Source organism: Heterodontus francisci, chromosome 14 (genome assembly GCF_036365525.1).
Source record: "Heterodontus francisci isolate sHetFra1 chromosome 14, sHetFra1.hap1, whole genome shotgun sequence".
NCBI lineage: Eukaryota > Metazoa > Chordata > Chondrichthyes > Heterodontiformes > Heterodontidae > Heterodontus > Heterodontus francisci.
The window spans coordinates 39,297,718-39,319,807 of record NC_090384.1 but is presented as its reverse complement, the minus strand read 5'-3'; positions in this window follow the sequence as shown (position 1 = coordinate 39,319,807).

Here is a 22,090-nt window from a genome sequence, read left to right as displayed (position 1 = left end):
AGCATTCCTGGAGGGTGGCACTGAATCACACAGCCTTCGGAACACGATGCAATCTTTAAAGGGAGAGCAGGAGAGGGGGAGGGAATTCTGAAACCAGCATGGCCCCCAATTAAGTGCTCATTGAGCTATTGATGAAGTCGTTAACGAGCCTCAGAGAAGCTGTTTCAAATTTTCAATTGCCAGGCACGGGGAACACGCAATGTGTGGGACATGTCAGGATTCAGCTGGTATGAACACAGTGGGGAGCCATGAGGGTTAATGGATACATAGTCAAGTCACTTAAAAGAGGGAGAAAAAAACTCGGCTGCACAATCGGTGGCACAGAGCTGCCATCGCTGGTACTGAGAGGTTTTTATTTGTGAACAATGAAAGATAGGAAGCCTGTGAGGGGCATCATCACTTGGACAGCAGAGGTTGGCAGAGGAAGCCCTGGTGAATAAATGAGTGTCAGCTGAAGGAGTGGAAATGGAAGTGGACTACTATGACATTGGACAGAGTAGGGAGGAGGAGCTTCAGCAGAGGCATCTTCCTAGTCAGGAGGAAGCCGGAGGAGCACAGAGAGGGGCTGCAAGGGGAAGAAGGTGCAACTGAAGACATCAGGTCTACCACAGATGAGTCAGTTACCTGCAAATGATAGAGCACCAGTGCTGTAGGAGACTGCGCTGATCCAGTCAGTTGGTCTCGGACATTTGCGCTCTGGTGCACAATGACCTGAGGCCTCTTGGCCCCCATGGCAGTGCCCTACCTGCACAATCGGCTGCACAATTGGCAGCACAGAGCTGCCATCACTGGTACTGAGAGGCTTTTATTTGTGAACAGTGAGAGACAGTAGGGTCACTGTCACTCTGATTTTTTATGCTTCTGGGTCATTCCAGGGATCAGCTGCAGACCAAGGTGGCATCTTGTAGGTGGGACCTCATCACGCCATCAGGCAGATCACAGATTCCCTATTCTGGAGGGCAGGGAAATACATCCATTTTGAAACAGATGGGCCAATGCAGGCACAGAGGGCATTGGGCTTTGTGTCCACTACTGGATTTCCACAGGTCTAGTGGGTACCCAGCTAGCCATCAAGGCATTGACAGACCAGCCTGCCAGATTCCTGAAAAGAAAAGGCTTCCACTCATTGAATGCCCAGCTGGTCTGTGACCACAAGAAACAAATCTTGCAGGTCTGTGCCTGGTTCCTGGGCAGCTGTCATGATTCCTTCATCCTGCAAGAGTCCCAGGTGCCGCACCTCTGCAGGCCCACATCCAGACTCTGTAATTGGCTGCTGGGGGGACAAAGGTTATCTCCTGAAGGAATGGCTCCTGACGCCCGCCCGGTACCCAGACATGGATGACGAGAGGCGCAACAACCAGACAGCCATCTACTAACATAGATCTACATTGAACAGATCACTGCCATTTTGAAGATGCACTTCCATTGTCTTGACCGGTCGGGTGGTGCTCTCCAGCACTAGATAGCCAGGGTGCCTCGTATTTTTTTTATTCATTCATGGGATGTGGGCGTCGCTGGCCAGGTCAGCATTTATTTCCCATCCCTAATTGCCCTTGAGAAGGTGGTGGTGAGCTGCCTTCTTGAACTGCTGCAGTCCATGTGGGGTAGGTACACCCACAGTACTGTTAGGAAGGGAGTTCCAGGATTTTGACCCAGTGACAGTGAAGGAATGGCAATATAGTTCCAAGTCAGGATGGTGTGTGTCTTGGAGAGGAACTTGCAGGCGGTGGTGTTCCCATGCATTTGCTGCCCTTGTCCTTCTAGTTGGTAGAGGTCGCGGGTTTGGAAGGTGCTGTCTAAGGAGCCTTGGTGCGTTGCTGCAGTGCATCTTGTAGATGGTACACACTGCTGCCACTGTGCATCGGTGGTGGAGGGAGTGAATGTTTGTAGATGGGGTGCCAATCAAATGGGTTGCTTTGTCCTGGATGCTGTCGAGCTTCTTGAGTGTTGTTGGAGCTGCACCCATCCAGGCAAGTGGAGAGTATTCCATCACACTCCTGACTTGTGCCTTGTAGATGGTGGACAGGCTTTGGGGAGTCAGGAGGTGAGTTACTCGCCTCAGGATTCCTAGCCTCTGACCTGCTCTTGTAGTCATGGTATTTATATGACTACTCCAGTTCAGTTTCTGGTCAATGGTGGCCCCCAGGATGTTGATAGTGGGGGATTCAGCGATGGTAATACCATTGAATGTCAAGGGGAGATGGTTAGATTCTCTCTTGTTGGAGATAGTCATTGCCTGTCACTTGTGTGGCGTGAATGCTACTTGCTTCTTATTAGCCCAAGCCTGGATATTGTCCAGGTCTTGCTGCATTTCTACATGGACTGCTTCAGTATCTGAGGAGACACGAATGGTGCTGAACATTATACAATCATCAGCGAACATCCCTACTTCTGACCTTATGATTGAAGGAAAGTCATTGATGAAGCAGCTGAAGATGGTTGGGCCTAGGACACTACCCTGAGGAACTCCTGCAGTGATGTCCTGGAGCTCAGATGATTGACCTCCAATAACCACAACCATTTTCCTTTGCACTAGGTATGACTCTAACCAGCGGAGGGTTTTCCCCCTGATTCCCATTTACCTCAGTTTTGCTAGGGCTCCTTGATGCCATACTCAGTCAAATGCTGCCTTGATGTCAAGGGCAGTCACTCTCACCTCACCTCTTGAGTTCAGCTCTTTTGTCCATGTTTGAACCAAGGCTGTAATGAGGCCAGGAGCTGAGTGGCCCTGGCGGATCCCAAACTGAGCGTCACTGAGCAGGTTATTGCTAAGCAAGTACGGCTTGATGGCACTGTTGATGACACCTTCCATCACTTTACTGATGGGACAGTAATTGGCCGGGTTAGACTTGTCCTGCTTTTTGTGTACAGGACATACCTGGGCAATTTTCCACATTGCAGGGTAGATGCCAGTGTTGTAGCTGTGCTGAAGCAGCTTGGCTAGGGGTGCGGCAAGTTCTGGAGCACAGGTCTTCACTACTATTGCTGGAATATTGTCAGGGCCCATAGCCTTTGCAGTATCCAGTGCCTTCAGTCGTTTCTTGATATCACGCGGAGTGAATCGAATTATCTGAAGTCTGGCATCTGTGATACTGGGGACTTCAGGAGGAGGCCGAGATGAATCATCAACACAGCACTTCTGGCTGAAGATTGTGGTCATCTGCTGCACACTGTGCAACATGACTATACATAGGGCTATACATACTTTATTCGGGAGCAGAGAGTGCGAGCGAGTGATCAGCTGGGAAGGTCAGTTTCAAAGTAAACTTAATTTCCTTTTGTTTTCGGCGGAGACCAGGGGGCTGCAGGGTAAGTAAAACCCTAAATATTTGGGCTGTTTAAAATAACTTGCCTTTCATTGCAGCAGCTTATTCGGGAGCAGAGAGTGCGAGCGAGTGATCAGCTGGGAAGGTCAGTTTCAAAGTAAACTTAATTTCCTTTTGTTTTCGGCGGAGACCAGGGGGCTGCTGGGTAAGTAAAACCCAACATATTTGGGCTGTTTAAAATAACTTGCCTTTCATTGCAGCAGCTTATTCGGGAGCAGAGAGTGCGAGCGAGTGATCAGCTGGGAAGGTCAGTTTCAAAGTAAACTTAATTTCCTTTTGTTTTTGGCGGAGACCAGGGGGCTGCTGGGTAAGTAAAACCCTATATATTTGGGCCGTTTCTGAACCCGAGACACTACACCTGTAGTGTCTCCCACCTGCCCTCCTCCTCTAACCAAAAAAAAAGGACTCGGTGGTGTGTAGATAAGGTAAGGCTTTTTCTATTCCTCTTTTTTTTTTATCGTGTGATTGGTAAAAACTTTTCGTTCCTTTTTCATTTAACTAAGTTAAAAGCTTAAGATTAAAAACTGGCAGGAGATCTCAGACCCGTGTCATGCTCCTCTTGCTCAATTTGGGAGCTCAGGGACACGGCTGATGTCCATGACTCATTCACGTGCAGGAAGTGTGTCCAGCTGCAGCTCTTGTAAGACCGCATGACGGCTTTGGAGCTGCGGATGGACTCACTTTGGAGCATCCGCGATGCTGAAGAGGTCATGGATAGCACGTTTAGCAAATTGGTCACACCGCAGATTAGGATTGCTGAGGGAGAAAGGGAATGGGTGACCAAAAGGCAGAGAAAGAGCAGGAAGGCAGCGCAGGAGTCCCCTGCGGTCATCTCCCTCCAAAACAAGTATACCATTTTGGATACTGTTGAGGGAGATGGCTCACCAGGGGAAGGCAGCAGTAGCCAGGTTCATGGCACTGTGGCTGGCTCTGCTGTTCAGAAGGGCGGGAAAAAGAGTAGAAGGGCTATAGTCATCAGGGATTCGATTGTAAGGGGAGTAGATAGGCGGTTCTGTGGTCGGAAACGAGACTCCCGAATGGTATGTTGCCTCCCAGGTGCACGGGTCAGGGATGTCTCAGATCGGCTGCAGAACATTCTGAAGGGGGAGGGTGAACAGCCAGTTGTCATTGTGCACATAGGCATCAATGATATAGGTAAAAAACAGGATGAGGTCCTACAAGCAGAATTTAGGGAGTTAGGAGCCAAGTTAAAAAGTAGGACCTCAGAGGTAGTAATCTCAGGATTGCTACCAGTGCCACGTGATAGTCAGAGTAGAAATGAAAGAATAGTCAGGGTGAATGCGTGGCTTGAGAGATGGTGCAGGAAGGAGGGGTTCAGATTTTTGGGACATTGGGACCAGTTCTGGGGGAGGTGGGACTATTACAAATTGGACGGTCTACACCTGGGCCGGACTGGAACCAATGTCCTTGGGGGTGCTTTCGCTAACGCTGTTGGGGAGGGTTTAAACTAATGCGGCAGGGGGATGGGAACCAAATGAGGAGGTCAGTGGACAGTAAGGAGGTAGTAACTAAAGCCTGTAAGGAACTAGATAATGAAGTCAGCGTGACTAAGGGGAAGAGTAGGCAGGGAGCAGATGATGAATGCAAAGGGACTGGTGGTCTGAGGTGCATTTGTTTTAATGCAAGAAGTGTAGTAGGTAAGGCAGATGAATTTAGAGCTTGGATTAGTACCTGGGAGTATGATGTTATTGCTATTACTGAGACTTGGTTGAGGGAAGGGCATGATTGGCAACTAAATATCCCAGGATATCGATGCTTCCGGCGGGATAGAGAGGGAGGTAAAAGGGGTGGAGGAGTTGCATTACTGGTCAAAGAGGATATCACAGCTGTGCTGAAGGAGGGCAATATGGAGGACTCGAGCAGTGAGGCAATATGGGCAGAACTCAGAAATAGGAAGGGTGCGGTAACAATGTTGGGGCTGTACTACAGGCCTCCCAACAGCGAGCGTGAGATAGAGGTACAAATATGTAAACAGATTATGGAAAGATGTAGGAGCAACAGGGTGGTGGTGATAGGAGATTTTAATTTTCCCAACATTGACTGGGATTCACTTAGTGTTAGAGGTCTAGATGGAGCAGAATTTGTAAGGAGCATCCAGGAGGGTTTTCTAGAGCAGTATGTAAATAGTCCAACTCTGGAAGGGGCCATACTGGACCTGGTGTTGGGGAATGAGCCCGGCCAGGTGTTTGAAGTTTCAGTAGGGGACTACTTTGGGAATAGTGATCACAATTCCGTAAGCTTTAAAATACTCATGGACAAAGACGAGAGTGGTCCTAAAGGAAGAGTGCTAAATTGGAGGAAGGCCAACTATACCAAAATTCGGCAGGAGCTGGGGAATGTAAATTGGGAGCAGCTGTTTGAAGGTAAATCCACATGTGATATGTGGGAGGCTTTTAAAGAGAGGTTGATTAGCGTGCAGGAGAGACATGTTCCTGTGAAAATGAGGGATAGAAATGGCAAGATTAGGGAACCATGGATGACAGGTGAAATTGTGAGACTAGCTAAGAGGAAAAAGGAAGCATACATAAGGTCTAGGCGGCTGATGAAAGACGAAGCTTTGAAAGAATATCGGGAATGTAGGACCAATCTGAAACGAGGAATTAAGAGAGCTAAAAGGGGTCATGAAATATCTTTAGCAAACAGGGTTAAGGAAAATCCCAAAGCCTTTTATTAATATATAAGGAGCAAGAGGGTAACTAGAGAAAGGATTGGCCCACTCAAGGACAAAGGAGGAAAGTTATGCGTGGAGTCAGAGAAAATGGGTGAGATTCTAAATGAGTACTTTGCATCGGTATTCACCGAGGAGAGGGACATGAAGGATGTTGAGGTTCGGAACAGATGTTTGATTACTCTCGGTCAAGTCGGCATAAGGAGGGAGGAAGTGTTGGGTATTCTAAAAGGCATTAAGGTGGACAAGTCCCCAGGTCCAGATGGGATCTATCCCAGGTTACTGTGGGAAGCGAGAGAGGAAATAGCTGGGGCCTTAACAAATATCTTTGCAGCATCCTTAAACACGGGTGAGGTCCCGGAGGACTGGAGAATTGCTAATGTTGTCCCCTTGTTTAAGAAGGGTAGCAGGGATAATCCAGGTAATTATAGACCAGTGAGCCTGACGTCAGTGGTAGGGAAGCTGCTGGAGAAGATACTGAGGGATAGGATCTATTCCCATTTGGAAGAAAATGGGCTTATCAGTGATAGGCAACATGGTTTTGTGCAGGGAAGGTCATGTCTTACCAACTTAATAGAATTCTTTGAGGAAGTGACAAAGTTGCTTGATGAGGGAAGGGCTGTAGATGTCATATACATGGACTTCAGTAAGGCGTTTGATAAGGTTCCCCATGGTAGGCTGATGGAGAAAGTGAAGGCGCATGGGGTCCAAGGTGTACTAGCTAGATGGATAAAGCACTGGCTGGGCAACAGGAGACAGAGAGTAGCAGTGGAAGGGAGTTTCTCAAAATGGAGACGTGTGACCAGTGGTGTTCCACAGGGATCCGTGCTGGGACCACTGTTGTTTGTGATATACATAAATGATTTGGAGGAAAGTATTGGTGGTCTGATTAGCAAATTTGCAGACGACACTAAGATTGGTGGAGTAGCAGATAGTGAAGGGGACTGTCAGACATTACAGCAGAATATAGATAGATTGGAGAGTTGGGCAGAGAAATGGCAGATGGAGTTCAATCAGGGCAAATGCGAGGTGATGCATTTTGGAAGATCCAATTCAAGAGTGAACTATACAGTAAATGGAAAAGTCCTGGGGAAAATTGATGTACAGAGAGATTTGGGTGTTCAGGTCCATTGTTCCCTGAAGGTGGCAACGCAGGTCAATAGAGTGGTCAAGAAGGCATACGGCATGCTTTCCTTCATCGGACGGGGTATTGAGTACAAGAGTTGGCAGGTCATGTTACAGTTGTATAGGACTTTGGTTCGGCCACATTTGGAATACTGCGTGCAGTTCTGGTCGCCACATTACCAAAAGGATGTAGATGCTTTGGAGAGGGTGCAGAGGAGGTTCACCAGGATGTTGCCTGGTATGGAGGGCGCTAGCTATGAAGAGAGGTTGAGTAGATTAGGATTATTTTCATTAGAAAGACGGAGGTTGAGGGGGGACCTGATTGAGGTGTACAAAATCATGAGAGGTATAGACAGGTTGGATAGCAAGAAGCTTTTTCCCAGAGTGGGGGATTCAATTACTAGGGGTCACGAGTTCAAAGTGAGAGGGGAAAAGTTTAGGGGGGATATGCGTGGAAAGTTCTTTACACAGAGGGTGGTGGGTGCCTGGAACGCGTTGCCAGCGGAGGTGGTAGACGCGGGCACGATAGCGTCTTTTAAGATGTATCTAGACAGATACATGAATGGGCAGGAAGTAAAGAGATACAGACCCTTAGAAAATAGGCGACATGTTTAGATTGAAGATCTGGATCGGCGCAGGCTTGGAGGGCCGAAGGGCCTGTTCCTGTGCTGTAATTTTCTTTGTTCATTGTTCTTTGTAGAGGGCTGGAGCTGGATGAAGAGGAGGACCTGGTGAGGGCGAAGGTGGTGCTGCAGAGGATCCCGGTGCCCAGGCATTGGAGGAAGACTCCAGAGGCCATCCCAGGCCACACAGTGATTGGCAGGCTGGCATGGCCACAAGGGCCATGTTAATTCAGCAATGTTTCACTTGAACGCCTCTGTGACAGATAACTCTGCAACTCACCTTCCATCTGTGACAGAAAATATGCAGAGAGTACACGCAGATGAAGAATCCCATAGCCCCCCAAAGACATTGAGAATGGGGTCTCCACTGCCACCATTGCCCCACCTCACGGACCATGCAACTGCAACAAGCCCTGGCATCCCTCCTGCCCTTTAACCTTCATTTCACTTTTCTCAATAAGCTTTAAAAACGCACAAGTCTGATCGCGATCATCAAGAGCTTTCATTATAACAAGATGACTCAATGACAAAACAGAGAGAACTTCACCCAGGTGACCCATCAACTGCAACTAACAGCGTGGCACCTTGCATTCACACCCACAACTATGAGGTGCTCCCCTGTGGCTGAGGATGAGGTGGAGGCAGCCTGCTCAATTGTATCTGCATTTGGCTGAGATGCCCATGGCCTCCATGCTTGTCATGAAGGTGCCTGTGGGGGGCTCCTCCACAGGCTGCTGCACTTTGTTATTGCAGGGGCAGCCTCTATTACAGGGCCTTGCAGAATGGATCGTTCCTCAGTCAGAGGGGCCAAGGATGTGAAGGAAGATGCTGGTGGCCCCTGAGGGGTTTCCCCGTCATCATCCTCCTCGACTGCCTCAGCCCTTTCATGACCACCTTGCGTGCTGAACAAGGCCACCAGCTGAGATGCAGCTAGCATCCACTTCAAGCATCCCTGCACCATCAGCAAAACTAAGCAGTCATTGCTGCAGAGAGTCTCGCTCTATCTGTGTATTTTAGTGCACTGCTCCTGCATCCACTCGGAGGGTGCTACATATGGCTGACCAAGATGTCAGCTATTCCTTCAATGGAGGAGCTCCAGCACTCAAATCACAGAGCACATGTGTTGCATGGACTCCTCCATTGTCTGCCCATGGCTCCGTACTGCCTCAGGGATCTCCAACATTCGGGAACTCATCTGTCTCTGATACTCCAGAAAGACCCTCCTTGTTTGTGATCCCGACGCCCAGCACCTTTGAAGCATGGCTGTGTCTATCCTCCGTCCTCCAAGGTGGACTGCCCACAGCTGACTCTACCTCATTCTGCTCCTTCTGCTCACCTGTGAGCTGCCACTCACCCAGTGCTCCCCCTTCTAACCCTGATACAGGTGCAACCAAGGTGAGTTTGTCTGCACTGGTGGATGGTGCTGTGCCATGATGTGACAGTCCAGGCTCTATGGAGTCTCCCCTCACCCTGAGGAGTCCTGTGACATCTGCTTCACCTCTGCTGGAGGCCCTGTGGGAAACACAAGACGATGGTGTTGAGAACTCGGGCAACTCAGCAGGTGCATCAGCACTACCAACCCCATAGATGACAGTGGTTGAACAGCCACAACACACATTGGCCAGGAGTTTCATCCATGCCGTTCACCTGGCGATAGAGCACTCAAATGGCCCCGCTCTTCATGGCTTCCAGTCTCTCCATTGCCAATGTCCTGCCATGAGTGTCGCCTCCTCCATTAGTGTCAGGTCATGAAGTTCAGCAACACCACCACCTATTCGAGCCATCTCGCACCTGTTATGTGCCTGTGCGCTTGCTTTTTCTGCAGGATGAGGAGACAAATATGTCTGAGTAGGCTGCCCTTCTTCACCTTTTCCAGCATGACATTGCCATGAGCTCTTGTGCTCCTCAGTGATGCCCCCTTCTCAGCACCGGCCCAATCAGCACCCTCCTGTGACATGTCTTCAGCAAATAGCTAGCCCAGTCATGGCTTCCACTCGCCTTTTCAAAGGGCCCCGCCTCCAGGCCCTTCCTGCTGCCATTGATTGGCCGCAGAACTCACCCCCAGGCCAATTAGCTACTTTACAGTTGAAAATTGCATCTAGTTACTGACACTGATGCAACGCAGGGACAGGACCAGGAAATTATCAGGGTGTCGGGTTCCCGATCCCAATTTGAAAATCCAGCACAATTGTTCATCTCTGAGGTTCAGGCAGGAGAATTTCTCCCTGAACACTCTGGTTGGATTTGGCTTCCTGCTAAGAGCCATACTCTGCCTCCTCCTCCTCTACCTCCCTCTGCCAGCAGCTTGTCCAGCTCTGTTGTACCTCCACTCATTCTCCCTGACATACTGTAGTCCCAGGGGGTTGTAAACTACCATTCCTATGTCTGGGAACCAGTGATTTGTGCAGAATCCTTGAACACAGGTTAAAACCCTTCAGCTTCTGTCACATCACTTCCTGTCGACATTTGCAGTTTAGAATTGTAGTACAAACCATCAAACACTTCCACAAACTCAGCAACAGCCAGTCGAAATCAATCAGCAAATAGCCTGTGAGTATTTGATGATCCCTTTAAATAGCACTGGTGGGGTGTCCTTCCTGCGGCTGAATGCATGTTTAGCTGTGCAGGTTTAAAAGACAGTGTTAGCTGGACCATTGCGTTCCAAAAGGTCAGTACTGCCATCACATCAGCATTACATGCTAATTGACATCATGATCTGCCTACTCTGTGTACTTATGGGGCACGCTCCCTGCATCCTACTTAAGGTGGCGTCCAGTGAGGCCCACACCAGAAATGTGTACATGCGCTGCGGACACCATTTTGGAACTGAAACAGCTCCGTAGCGCCCAAACAATGGCTGCTACTGAGTCACATTTTGCAGCCGATATCTCTGATACTCTTCACCCCTAATATGCTGCTGATCATAATCCATCAAGATGTCTTTGCTTTGCTGAATGGGTCATCAGGTAGAATGGTACATACCAAGCATTTTTATCAACCTCTACCAGCAGATATGCCACATTCTAAAATTTTGAGCTGCATTGCTTTCAGCAAGTTAGGATTACTGTAATAAAATGGCAATCTCATGCCAAATTAATGTCTTATGGAGACAGCAGACATGCTGGATATCTTGTGAAAATATACACAGACTTTTCACATGTTTCTGGTATTCATTCCTGTGCTATTATGAAGTACCAAATATGGTACCAGGAGATCACCTCAACTTACACATCGAAACCTCAGTAGGATTTGTAACACCATTCATAAAAATGAAGGCAAAACAAGCAAAGGTGAGAAGCGAGCATTCAATGGAATGTTGTGATTTCCATTATTCAGAAAGCAGCATTATATAAATAGCATTCCTTTATAGGGGTCTTGGAGTGGTTTTACTTACATGGCCAATCAAGATGAAAATATGCTGTTTTGTTGACGAGACATTTCCCATTCAAATGAATATCGTCTTGTTGAGGTTGATGTCATGAAACTGAAAGAATGGAAATACAAAGACCATTATGCATTCATAAATGATGTGGGATGGGTACTACTCATAGTAGCGTAAAATTATGCTGATGATTGTTTGATCAAGTGACTGATATAAAGGAAATGAATACCATTCAAAGGGATCTGGATCAATTAAGTGGATAGATTAAGGAATGTTAGATTCTAACATGAATATAAGTGTCAGGTGCTTCACGTTTCATGTGGCATCCATTACCACCCTTGTCACTGGATCAGAAGGTTATGGTTTGCGAGCCATACCAAGATTTGATGTTATATTCTGAACTGACAGCCCAATGTGGTGGTCAGAGTGTGCTGCATCATTGGTGGTGCTATGTTTTGAATAGGATGTTAAACTGAGGTCGCTGCCTGCCTGTTCCAGTGGATGTTTTATGTAAAAAAAAAAAAAATCCCATGAAATTATTCGAAGAACTGGGAGTCCTTCCAAGTTCCTGGCCAACATTCCTACCTCAATCAACACTACAAAATAACAAATTAACCAGTTATTCAACTCATTGCTGTTTGTGGGGCAATACTGGTTCAGAAAGATAACTCTGCTTGATCACATAATAGCCATTGCACATCAAGAACAAATTCATTGTGCAAAATGCTTTGTGATAACTTCTTGTCATAAAATGCTAAATAATGTTGTTCATGGTGATGATTCTGGAAAATGATTCGTCTGTGAATATTAACCACTTATTAAAAGTATCTTAATAAACCTGAAACTGTTGACAATAACATTCATAAGAGAGAATCTAAGTAGAATATAGTATTTTAGACCTGTACAATTCATCGGTAAAGTCACTTTTAATAATATTGGGGTTGAAGTCTCTTGATCATCCATCATAACTGCACAGTCTACAGAGAAATGATTTAAATGATGCACATGCTGTTTCTCTGGGGTTTCTGCGGATCTTATGCCAGAGTTACAGTGGATGATCGGGAAAATTCCTGTGAAGATTGACCCCCCATCATGTCCAGCTTTGGACACTTATGTTGAAAACAAGAAAGTGATGTTGAATTTTTACAACATATTGGCTAAGTCATCATTTGAACAGTGGCTTCAGTTCTGGGCCATTACAAGAAGGATATCAGAGTTAGGTAAAGGAAACAGTGACAATATATCAATTGATCAAAGTAATGAGTGGCTATAGCTACAGGCTTAAAAGTTTTTAGCTTTTCTTCATGGAAAAGAAGAAGGTAACATGGGGATCTAAGAAAGAATTTTAAAATTATGAAGGATCTTGAAGAAATAAACAGTGAATGATTGTTTTCACTGATTGGTGAATTGATACCAAGTGACACGGACACGGACTCAGGATTATCACTAGAAGAATAACAGGGAATTTAGAAGATTTTTTTTGACTCAGTTGGTTCTTATAACTTCAGAAACTTTACCAAATGGCTGTTGGGACAGGGAATATACCTTTACTTTAAAGGGATCTGGTTAAGTATTTGAAACAAAAGAATATAAAAAAGGATGTAGGAAAAGGCAGGGAAATGAAAATGGAATAGACAGTTCCAGATGAATAACTAGCAGTAGCACAGATTCTGTGGGTTGAATGCCTTCTTTCTGTGTTGTAATATCTAGGATTGCACCTTCAAATGACTTAAAACAGGAATTATTGAGGAGAGGCTTATTGAATTGGATTTGTTTACATTGGGAGAAAGATTGAGAGAGGACATAAATGAGCTTTTCAGAATTCTGTGCTACAATTTACAGCCAATGAGAATGTTCCCACTGGCATCAAGTGGGTATGCGGGTACCAAAAAATTAGATGTTACAGAATCTCGCCTCATTTCCATTTGAAAACTCCTTCCTTATGCTAATTTGCACCTGGTCTTTCTGTCAATATAATACTCTTGCAGAAAAATTGTGAGAATTTCATTAAACGTGTGCCCTACATGCAAATAATAGTAATTAAATTAAATGGTCCTGTGATCTTCGATAGTGGGGTTGGGGTTGGAGGGTGTAGTGGGGAGGGTGAGGAGGAGCTCCTGCTCAGTGTCAGTTCTAACCATTCACATTGGGTGTTGAAGGTAAGTGTATGCAGATGGGAGCTCTTATCTTAAAGAGGCAAAGGTTTTTGTGAGGGGGAGGGTTTGGATTTTCTTTGTTTTAAAAAATGTCTTTGTTTTCTTTTAAAAAGAATGTATAAAAAACAGTTGTTAAAAAAGCAGCTGATTGTCTTGAAAAGCTGACCGGAAAGAAAACATTTACAAGAATAGAGCAGAACAGGGAGATCCTTCAGTAAGAGGGGATCTATAAAGTGGGTTCTGGAGTACAAAATTGTGCTCCCACACCAGAAGAGTCAGGACATCTAACTACAAGCTACACAGAGTCCAATGTAATTTAGCAAGTTAAAATTAATCGTGGCGGTTACTTTCAAACCTTCCAAAGCAGAGTACTATTTCAATCATTGCAGTGGTATATCATGCCAACGTGCTTTGTTGAATGATAATTCTCTTTAATCCACTGACTGGAGATCTGAATTTATATTTTTTAAAGAAATGTTAATAAAAGGAACAGATAAAAGATGACTTTGCTAGCAGCTTAAGATGGCCACCTAATTTGCAACACTGTATCCTACATTGCAAGACCTGTGAGGTAGAGACGAAATGACTGCTCATCCCAGCAAGAACCAAGTCTCAGGAAGTTTAAGGGAGCTGCCTGTTCTTTTTAGCAAGTAGAAATGCACTGCTAACTACCATGCTTGAATCACTGGGTGATTGTCATGTGACAAGCACCCCCCCCACCCCCCCCACCCCCACCATCTGTCGTTATAAGCTGGTGTTTCCCTGCAGCAGCAAGGAGAAGCATCGGGACTCTGACCCAAGTGAGGGTCTCTCCTCTCTTTCTCTCTCTCCCTCCATTCCAGCTTGCAAGTTTCAAATCCTGCCTGTTGACTGACCACCTTTGCATACTCCAGCTACAATCAGAAACCCCTTTGGAGGAAATCATCTGCATCACTGTCTCCAAGAGACCCACCAAATCAGTCAACTTCCTCTTTAACTAAAAGCCTCAGCACCACCAAATTCAGCTGGAAGCCAGCAGAATCACTGAACTCCACAGACTGTATACCCCTTTTTCTATGGACCCTAACTCAACCAATCTATCCTTCCCACTCTGTAACCTATTTGTGTGTGTGTGAACCTCCAGTATGTGTGTGCATGTGTGTGTGTGAAAGTTGGCATGTAGTTTATTATTTTAATTAGTTTGGTCTAAGTACAATTAAGTTAACCTGTTTCTTTGTTAAACTCAAGAAAACCTGTCCGATTGGTTCTTGTTATGATCATGGCAAGTAAGTAATCAAACACCTACTGAATTGGCCAGTACATTCACATTACAAAAGAATTAAACCTGTTGTGGTCAATCAAGGAGTGGGAAAAGAGGGAAGCCCTTCGACCCCTCTTCACCTGACCGTAACATGTAGAAGGAGCAAGAAAGTATGCCAAGGAAACCAACAGGCATCAGAGCCTGATTGCCCACATCATCATATCTGCGGGTGTTGACTGGCAATCATTGAGATGCATGTTGGCTCTTCGTCACCGAAGACAGAGTTGTACAAGTGTGCCATTTGCTGTAAGGACACCTGCAGGTATGGACAACCTCCACTATAATAACCACCCTGTCAGTGGCAGTCAAGATCACCGCCTTCCTCAACTTTCTTTCCACCAGCCCTTCCAGGTTAGGATAGGAATCATCTGTAGCATCAGCTAAGTAGCTGTTCAAAGAACTGCCAAACAAATGAAAAATACATTGCTCAACATAACAGAAGTTACCTCTCCTTTCCCATAGAATAACAACAACAGCATGATATGGCTGCCTTATTTCAACACTTCACTGGATTCCCAAAGACTCAGGCAGGGGGTCGAATTGATGGCATCTACATGTTTATGTAAGCATTAGACAATGCTGTGGTCCAGATTAATGCAGAGAGCTTCCACTCCAACAATGCACAGTTGGTCAGTGACCAGGAACTCACATCAGGCAGAGCAATAGTCACCTTCCAGACAGCAGTCAGAAGGCAATCATTCAAGTCCCAGCTTCTTGGAAAGTGAAGTCAGCCTGAAAGGATGCCTCCTCAGAGAACAATTCCATCATATTCTATGGGCATTGTGAAGCCGCACATCAGATATAGCTGTCTGTCAGTAAAGCCCCACTGAGGTCTCCAAGATCATGGTGTCTGCTGCAAGCTGCATAATTCAGCTGTCCAAAGAGACTTAATCTTGAAAGAGGTGAAAGAGGCGGCCCACTCACAGATAAGCCCAGATCAGAGCACTGACAATGACCAGCCTAGACTGTGCTCAAGTCACTGGAATGGGGCTTAAACCCATAATCTTCTGACTCAGAGGTGAGAGCATTACCACTGAATTGAGGCTGACACTTAACATTTGCTCCCTCCTGTTATGAGCTGCCTTGTCCTTTAAGGAAAGAAATACTCTTAAGCTGTTAAAGGTGTCAAGAATATAGAGAAGTTCCCATCCTATATTTCTGTGAGTAAGTGAACATATGTCACAGTAGAGTTGTTTATGATCACACCTTTAAAAATGTAAGTGTGTCAAGAGTTTCAGTTGTAAGTTGCAACTATAAAGCATGTCCTGATTTATTATATCTGAATGGACATAATAAGCAATAAGCAATAATGTTAAGCAATCAAAGAGCTTAAGGATAGAAACATAGAAACATAGAAAATGGGAGCAGGAGTAGGCCATTCGGCCCTTTGAGCCTGCACCGCCATTCAACATGATCGGGGCTGATCGTCCAAACTCAGTACCCTGTTCCCGCTTTCTCCCCATATCCCTTGATCCCATTAGCCCTAAGAACTATATCTAACTCTTTCTTGAATATATTTAATAATTTGGCCTCAACTGCTTTCTGTGGTAGAGAATTCCCCAGGTTTACCACTCTTTGGGTGAAGAAATCCCTCCTCATCTCAGTCCCAAATGGCTTACCCCTTATCCTTAGATTGTGACCCCTCGTCCTTGCCTCCCCCACTATCGGGAACATCCTTCCTGCATCTAGTCTGTCCAGTCCTGTTAGAATTTTGTAGGTTTCTATGAGATCCCCTCTCACCCTTCTAAACTCTAGCGAAAACAAGCCTAATCAACCCAATTTCTCTTCATACATCAGTCCTGCCATCCCAGGAATCAGTCTGGTGAACCTTAACTGCACTCACTCCATAGCAAGAACATCCTTCCTCAGATAAGGAAACCAAAACTGCACACGATACTCCAGATGTGGTCTCACCAAGGCCCTGTATAACTGCAGCAAGACATCCTTGCTCCTGTACTCAAATCCTCTCGCTATGAAATCCAACATACCATTTGCCGCCTTAACTGCCTGCTGCACCTGCATGCTTACTTTCAGCGACTGGTGCACAAGGACGCCCAGGTCTTGCTGCACCTCCCCCTCTACCAATCTATCGCCATTCAGATAATAATCTGCCTTTCTGTTTTTGCCACCAAAGTGCATAACCTCACATTTATTCACATTATACTGCATCTGCCATGTATTCGTCCACACTCAACCTGTCCAAATCACACTGGAGCTTCTCTGCATCCTCCTCACAGCTCACACTCCCACCCAGCTTTGTGTCATCTGCAAACTTGGATATATTACATTTAATTCCCTCATCTATATCATTAATATATATTGTAAATAGCTAGAGTCCTAGCACTGATCCCTGCGGTACCCCACTAGTCACTGCCTGCCACTCGGAAAAAGGCCCATTTATTCCTACTCTTTGTTTTCTGTCTGCTAACCAGTTCTCTATCCATGTCAGTACCTTACCCCCAATCCCATATGCTTTAATTTTGCACGCTAATCTCTTATGTGGGACCTTATCGAAAGCCTTCTGAAAGGATGTATGTGTTTTACATGGAGCAGAGATGAACGTAAAACAAGCAACAAGGAAACTACGTAACATGCAGCGCTTACCCATTTTCTTGGTAGCCTTGACCTTTTTTACTTATCAGCTTTTATGGCCCCTCCCCCTTCAGGTGGTGCTGATCACATTCTTGTGACATCTGTTCTTTGCTCAATAATTGGTCAAAGTTCCTGGCAGACCTTCTTTGACAGATTTTCTTCAGAAAAGCATTTGTTACTATGTCCTCTGGTTGTTGAAAATGGTACTGATCTGTTGCACTACCTGCACCCAGTCCCTCAACACTGTTCTCCAGTGCTGGCTACGCTAGAGTGCTGCACTGGACCACCTTTAGGGAAGGAAATCTGCCTTCCTTATCTGGTCTGGCCTACATGTGACTCCAGACCCACAATAATGTGGTTGACTCTTAAATGCCCTCTGAAACGGCCTAGCAAGCCACTCAGTTGTCAACGGCAATTAGGGATGGGCAACAAATGCTGGCTTTGCCAGTGACACCCACATCTAGGAAAGAATATTAAAAAAAACTTCATTAGTTGGTGGATTGAGTGCATCATCTCACTGTCTCCAAAACAGAGGTTTCTGTTTGTCTGGCACTAGCTCACCACACATCACTTCCACCACCAGAGTGCCCACTTTGAAAGGATGAACAAGGTAGAGATAAAGAGATTATTTAATTTAAACTGTGATCCCAGAACTAGAGAACACAAGAGCAAACTCAAATGAGACAATGTCAGCTCGGACAAAGTGATAGCATTCTCACCTTTGGATTCTGTTTTTTAGAGATTAGAATCCTTTTAAGCCTCCAAAGAGTAGTAGATATTTAAGAGAAAATGTTATGGGAACACTGAACTAACCTCCATACCTAATTCTTTGGTCTAGCATCCTATTAAGTAAGGTTTCATGTCAAGAGTGCAGCCTCACAAAATATACTCTACAGAATAAACACTGATTGAGAGCAAGAAAATGCAAATTACTCTTTAAAGAAAGCTCAGGATGAGTATCTGATTAAGAATGGGACCGAACCTTATAAAGGTGCATAAAGACATAGATGGTCAATTATCCATGGAACACAAAGATTTGAGTACTGCTGGGACCATAGGAATGCCACCTTTGGAATGTGACTGGTCAGGGTCCGATAATGCAGATTGTAATGTTAGATTGATATCCTGGTGTTTCATTCCATTACCTAAGGGGGTCAGGGAGAAATTTCACAGAGTAGTATCTTGTTCTTATCAACAAGTTTAACATATCTATGCTGTGTATTTACTATATGTATCATATAGATAACCATGTACAGTAAATAGTAATTTTGTGCTGTTCAAACTCCTGTTGATGGAAGGTATAGTTTCTATGAAGTTATAACTAATTGATGTCAGATTAGGAAACAAGTCAATAGGCCCTGTCTTTTGTTAATGGAAAGGATTCTGTTAAGCAGAAATCAGAGTTTGTCCATATGAATTAGGCAAGGACAATTCATTCTAGCTTCACTTTAGGCTAGGAGTCTCTGTAGGAAGTAGCTATTCCTTCCTACGGAGGCTGTTTTGGTTCAGTTGCTATGACACAGAAGGTTGTGTGTTCAAGACCCACTCTGGGATCAGAGAGGCAATGAGAGATCTTAAAGGAGAACTAAATCCTTGAAGATACATAAAATTACTGGTTCTGCAGTCCTGAGCAGAGACTGAGGAAAACAAAGGTAAGCATATGAGGGCCATTTTGAGGGAGAGGAGGGCCTTACTAGGATCTGTCCTAACATTGTCAGAATTCAGATTCTTTGCCACTACTACCCAAGACTTCTCACAAGGCAGTCTCAGGGACCGACGATAAGAGGGGCGAACAGGATGTAAATGTGTCAGGAAGCTGGTCTCTGACACCTACCAGCAATTACATATGGCAAGTGGGAAAGGGATGTCAGGCAGCAGTTCCAGTGGCGTTGGTAGGCCTGGTCCCTCAATTTTGACCTATTTCAGACGGGATTATCAAGGTACATCTGTATACATCAAGTCCTCTGCATTCTTATTTTCACTACTTGAGCAAATATGGTGAGAATTCCAGGTAATACCTGGAAAGAGTTAAGAAATTGGGTGAAGTGTAGGGAACAGTGGGTACTACTTGCCAGAGCACTTATATCAAGGTAGCAACAACAGCTAAGTGGCTTGCCCCAGCAAACGGTGTTGGGACCCTAACTGCTCCTAATTTACATGGATGATTTTGATTCAGAATCTCAATGCAAACACGTCAAATTTGCAGAGAATGCCAAAGTAAAAGGGGCAGGTGAATCTGAGGAGGCAGCTCCAGAGCACAAAATTAACATTCCAGAGATATGTGAGTGAGTTAAACAATGGCAGATGAAATATAATACGGATGAGCGTAAAGTGCTGTTCAAAGGAAGAATAAATAGACCCCATAAATAGTCCAGGAATGATGCCCATAACAAGTTTAGGGCCTTACGTATTCCCTCCATACACCTTGCTAGTCCCCCCCACAAGGGGTCTCAGCATCTTACTAATAGTTAGCTGTCCATGCAGTGTAACTGGAATTCTCTCTCTATACCTCTCTGTATCGCTAACTCTCTTTCCTCCTTTAATACACTCCTTAAAACCTATTTCTTTGACCAAGCTGTTGGTTACCTGTCATATCTCTTATGTGATTTGGCTTTAAATTTTGTTTTGATAACGTGTCTGTGAAGGGACTTGAGAGATTATACTACATTAAAGATGCTATATAAATGCAAGCTGTTGTTGTCATTGTCATACCATAGCATAACCCAGAGATGTAACAATAGGCGTCCCTTGTGATCTGAACTAGATGTTGTAGGGGTAAAATTGGTCTATGCCAGCAGCGCGAAAGACTCAAGTAAATCGTCAGCACGTTACACACTGCACCAGCTTTTATTTTCTATTTTATTGGAAAATAATGCCAAGATTTTTAATTTCAATAATTAGTTAAAAGCATCAGTGAGGCTAGGAAATGAGTCTCCTAAAAGTTGGAGCTATCGTTCTGTGAACTTCAGTGGAAAGAGGTTTGGGCACGGTGAAAAATTGGCTGCTGGTTCACGACAAGCCTATTTCCCACTGCAGGCATTGACCAATTTCATCCCCTGTGTCTTCTGCACATGCATGTCTCCAATCTTTTTGAAGGCAGACTGAAACCTTTGGTAAGACAAGATCAGGCCTGCGTCACTAAGCTGCTATATTTCAGACAGCAAGTGAACATGTACGAGTGTCACAGTCAAAACAAATTCCATTTATTTACTTTAATCTCAGTTTGTGTCCCCAGCCAGGGAGTACAGCTGAGGATTTTGGCTTCCTTCGTGTAGTGATTTGCCAGTAGGCCTGCCAGTAAAGCCGACCACCTCTCCTGTCCCCTTGACATACAAGTTTAAAGAGGATGTTTCCTCCTGTTCTCCAGAGCTGTGGGAAGTTACTCTGGCTAATGGGCCTGGGATGAGACAATTGATTCTTGTTGTATCAGTTGTGAATTCCACAAAATGGCCTACCTGGATTCAAAGCACACATCTGATTAGGGTGGCCAATTTTCCGGTTTTGTACCAGACAGTACAGATTTCCGTGTATCTGTCTCCTTGCTTGTTTTAATTAATTATATCAGCAGCCTTAAGCTTGTAGCCAGTTTTGCATGTGTCCATGCATGGGGGTTGGCAGGCCGGGATGCGGGGCAGGGTCTGTGTTCGGTATTTCTGGCCTCTGCCAGTGGCCACTTTACATCTGATGCCTATAAATTGTAGTTTTTCTTTTCAAACCTCTGCAGATTCATTCCTTCAAAAACACAATCCTGAAACATAATTCAATCCCCAAATCCTTTCTATGAAGGAAAATTAATCAAAAATCTACAGATTTTTCCATGCCAAATAGGCTAAGTTTGAAGTTGAAAGAGGTCTAAGGGTTTTAGTAAATGCAATGATCAACACATCAAACACAGTTAGAGTAGCAATCTATACAGCAAATGGAATATGGAATGATATAGTCAAAATGTAGAATACAAGTGAGAAGAAGCTGTGTTTAAACTGTAGAGTGCTCTGGCAAGACTCCACCTTGAGCATTTGGTCCAGTTCTGGTCACTAAGACACTAGAGAGATAATCGGGATTATGCAGAGAAGAGCTGCAAGGCTGATTCCAAATATCAATGGTCTGAGCTTTGAAGAAAGACTGAAGAAACATGAGAGGAGGTAAGTGAACCCTTACAGATATCAGATGATAAATCGCACAGAGAAGATGGATCTGGAATACAATCTGGAGTAGGACCGGAGGACACAGGCGCAAAATAGTAAAAGACAAATTTGGGACTGACATTAGGAAGTTCTTTATATGAAAAGTGAACAATACATAGGCTGGGCATCCATATAGGGCAGCGGAAACAACAACTCTGGAACCAAACAGATACTGTGATGGAGTAGGGAGGAAATATGAATCTTTCTGGATGAATGAGCTAAGGTGAGTTGAGTAATCTTCCATATCTGCATCCATCTTGTGAATATGAGGCATACTGAATTGTGAAGCTGATGCCGGTTGCTAAACACAAGCAAATTCCCATTAATCCACCAGCAATAAAGCTAATTACAGCAACAATAACAACCTGTATTTCTATAGCACCTTTAATGTAGTAAAGTGCCCAAGACTCTTCAAAGGAGCATTATAACTCAAAATTTGACATTGAGTTCCAAACCACCACCTTGCCCCGATATTTCTGGCTACTTAAATTTAACTCAAATATCTGAGTTTGCTGCAAAACTGAATAAGAGCAAAGTATTACCTAGAACCATTGCAGGCACCAAGGACTCTTGCCTTGGTGGCACCAGCTTTTCAAGGATGGGAACGTGAAAGCACATGAGTGCCGCACATTGAGCTGAAGGTTGGAAACGGCTGGTCGGATCACAGCAAATTCCATTAAAATGTATGCAAACAGGTCATTTTAATATTTAAA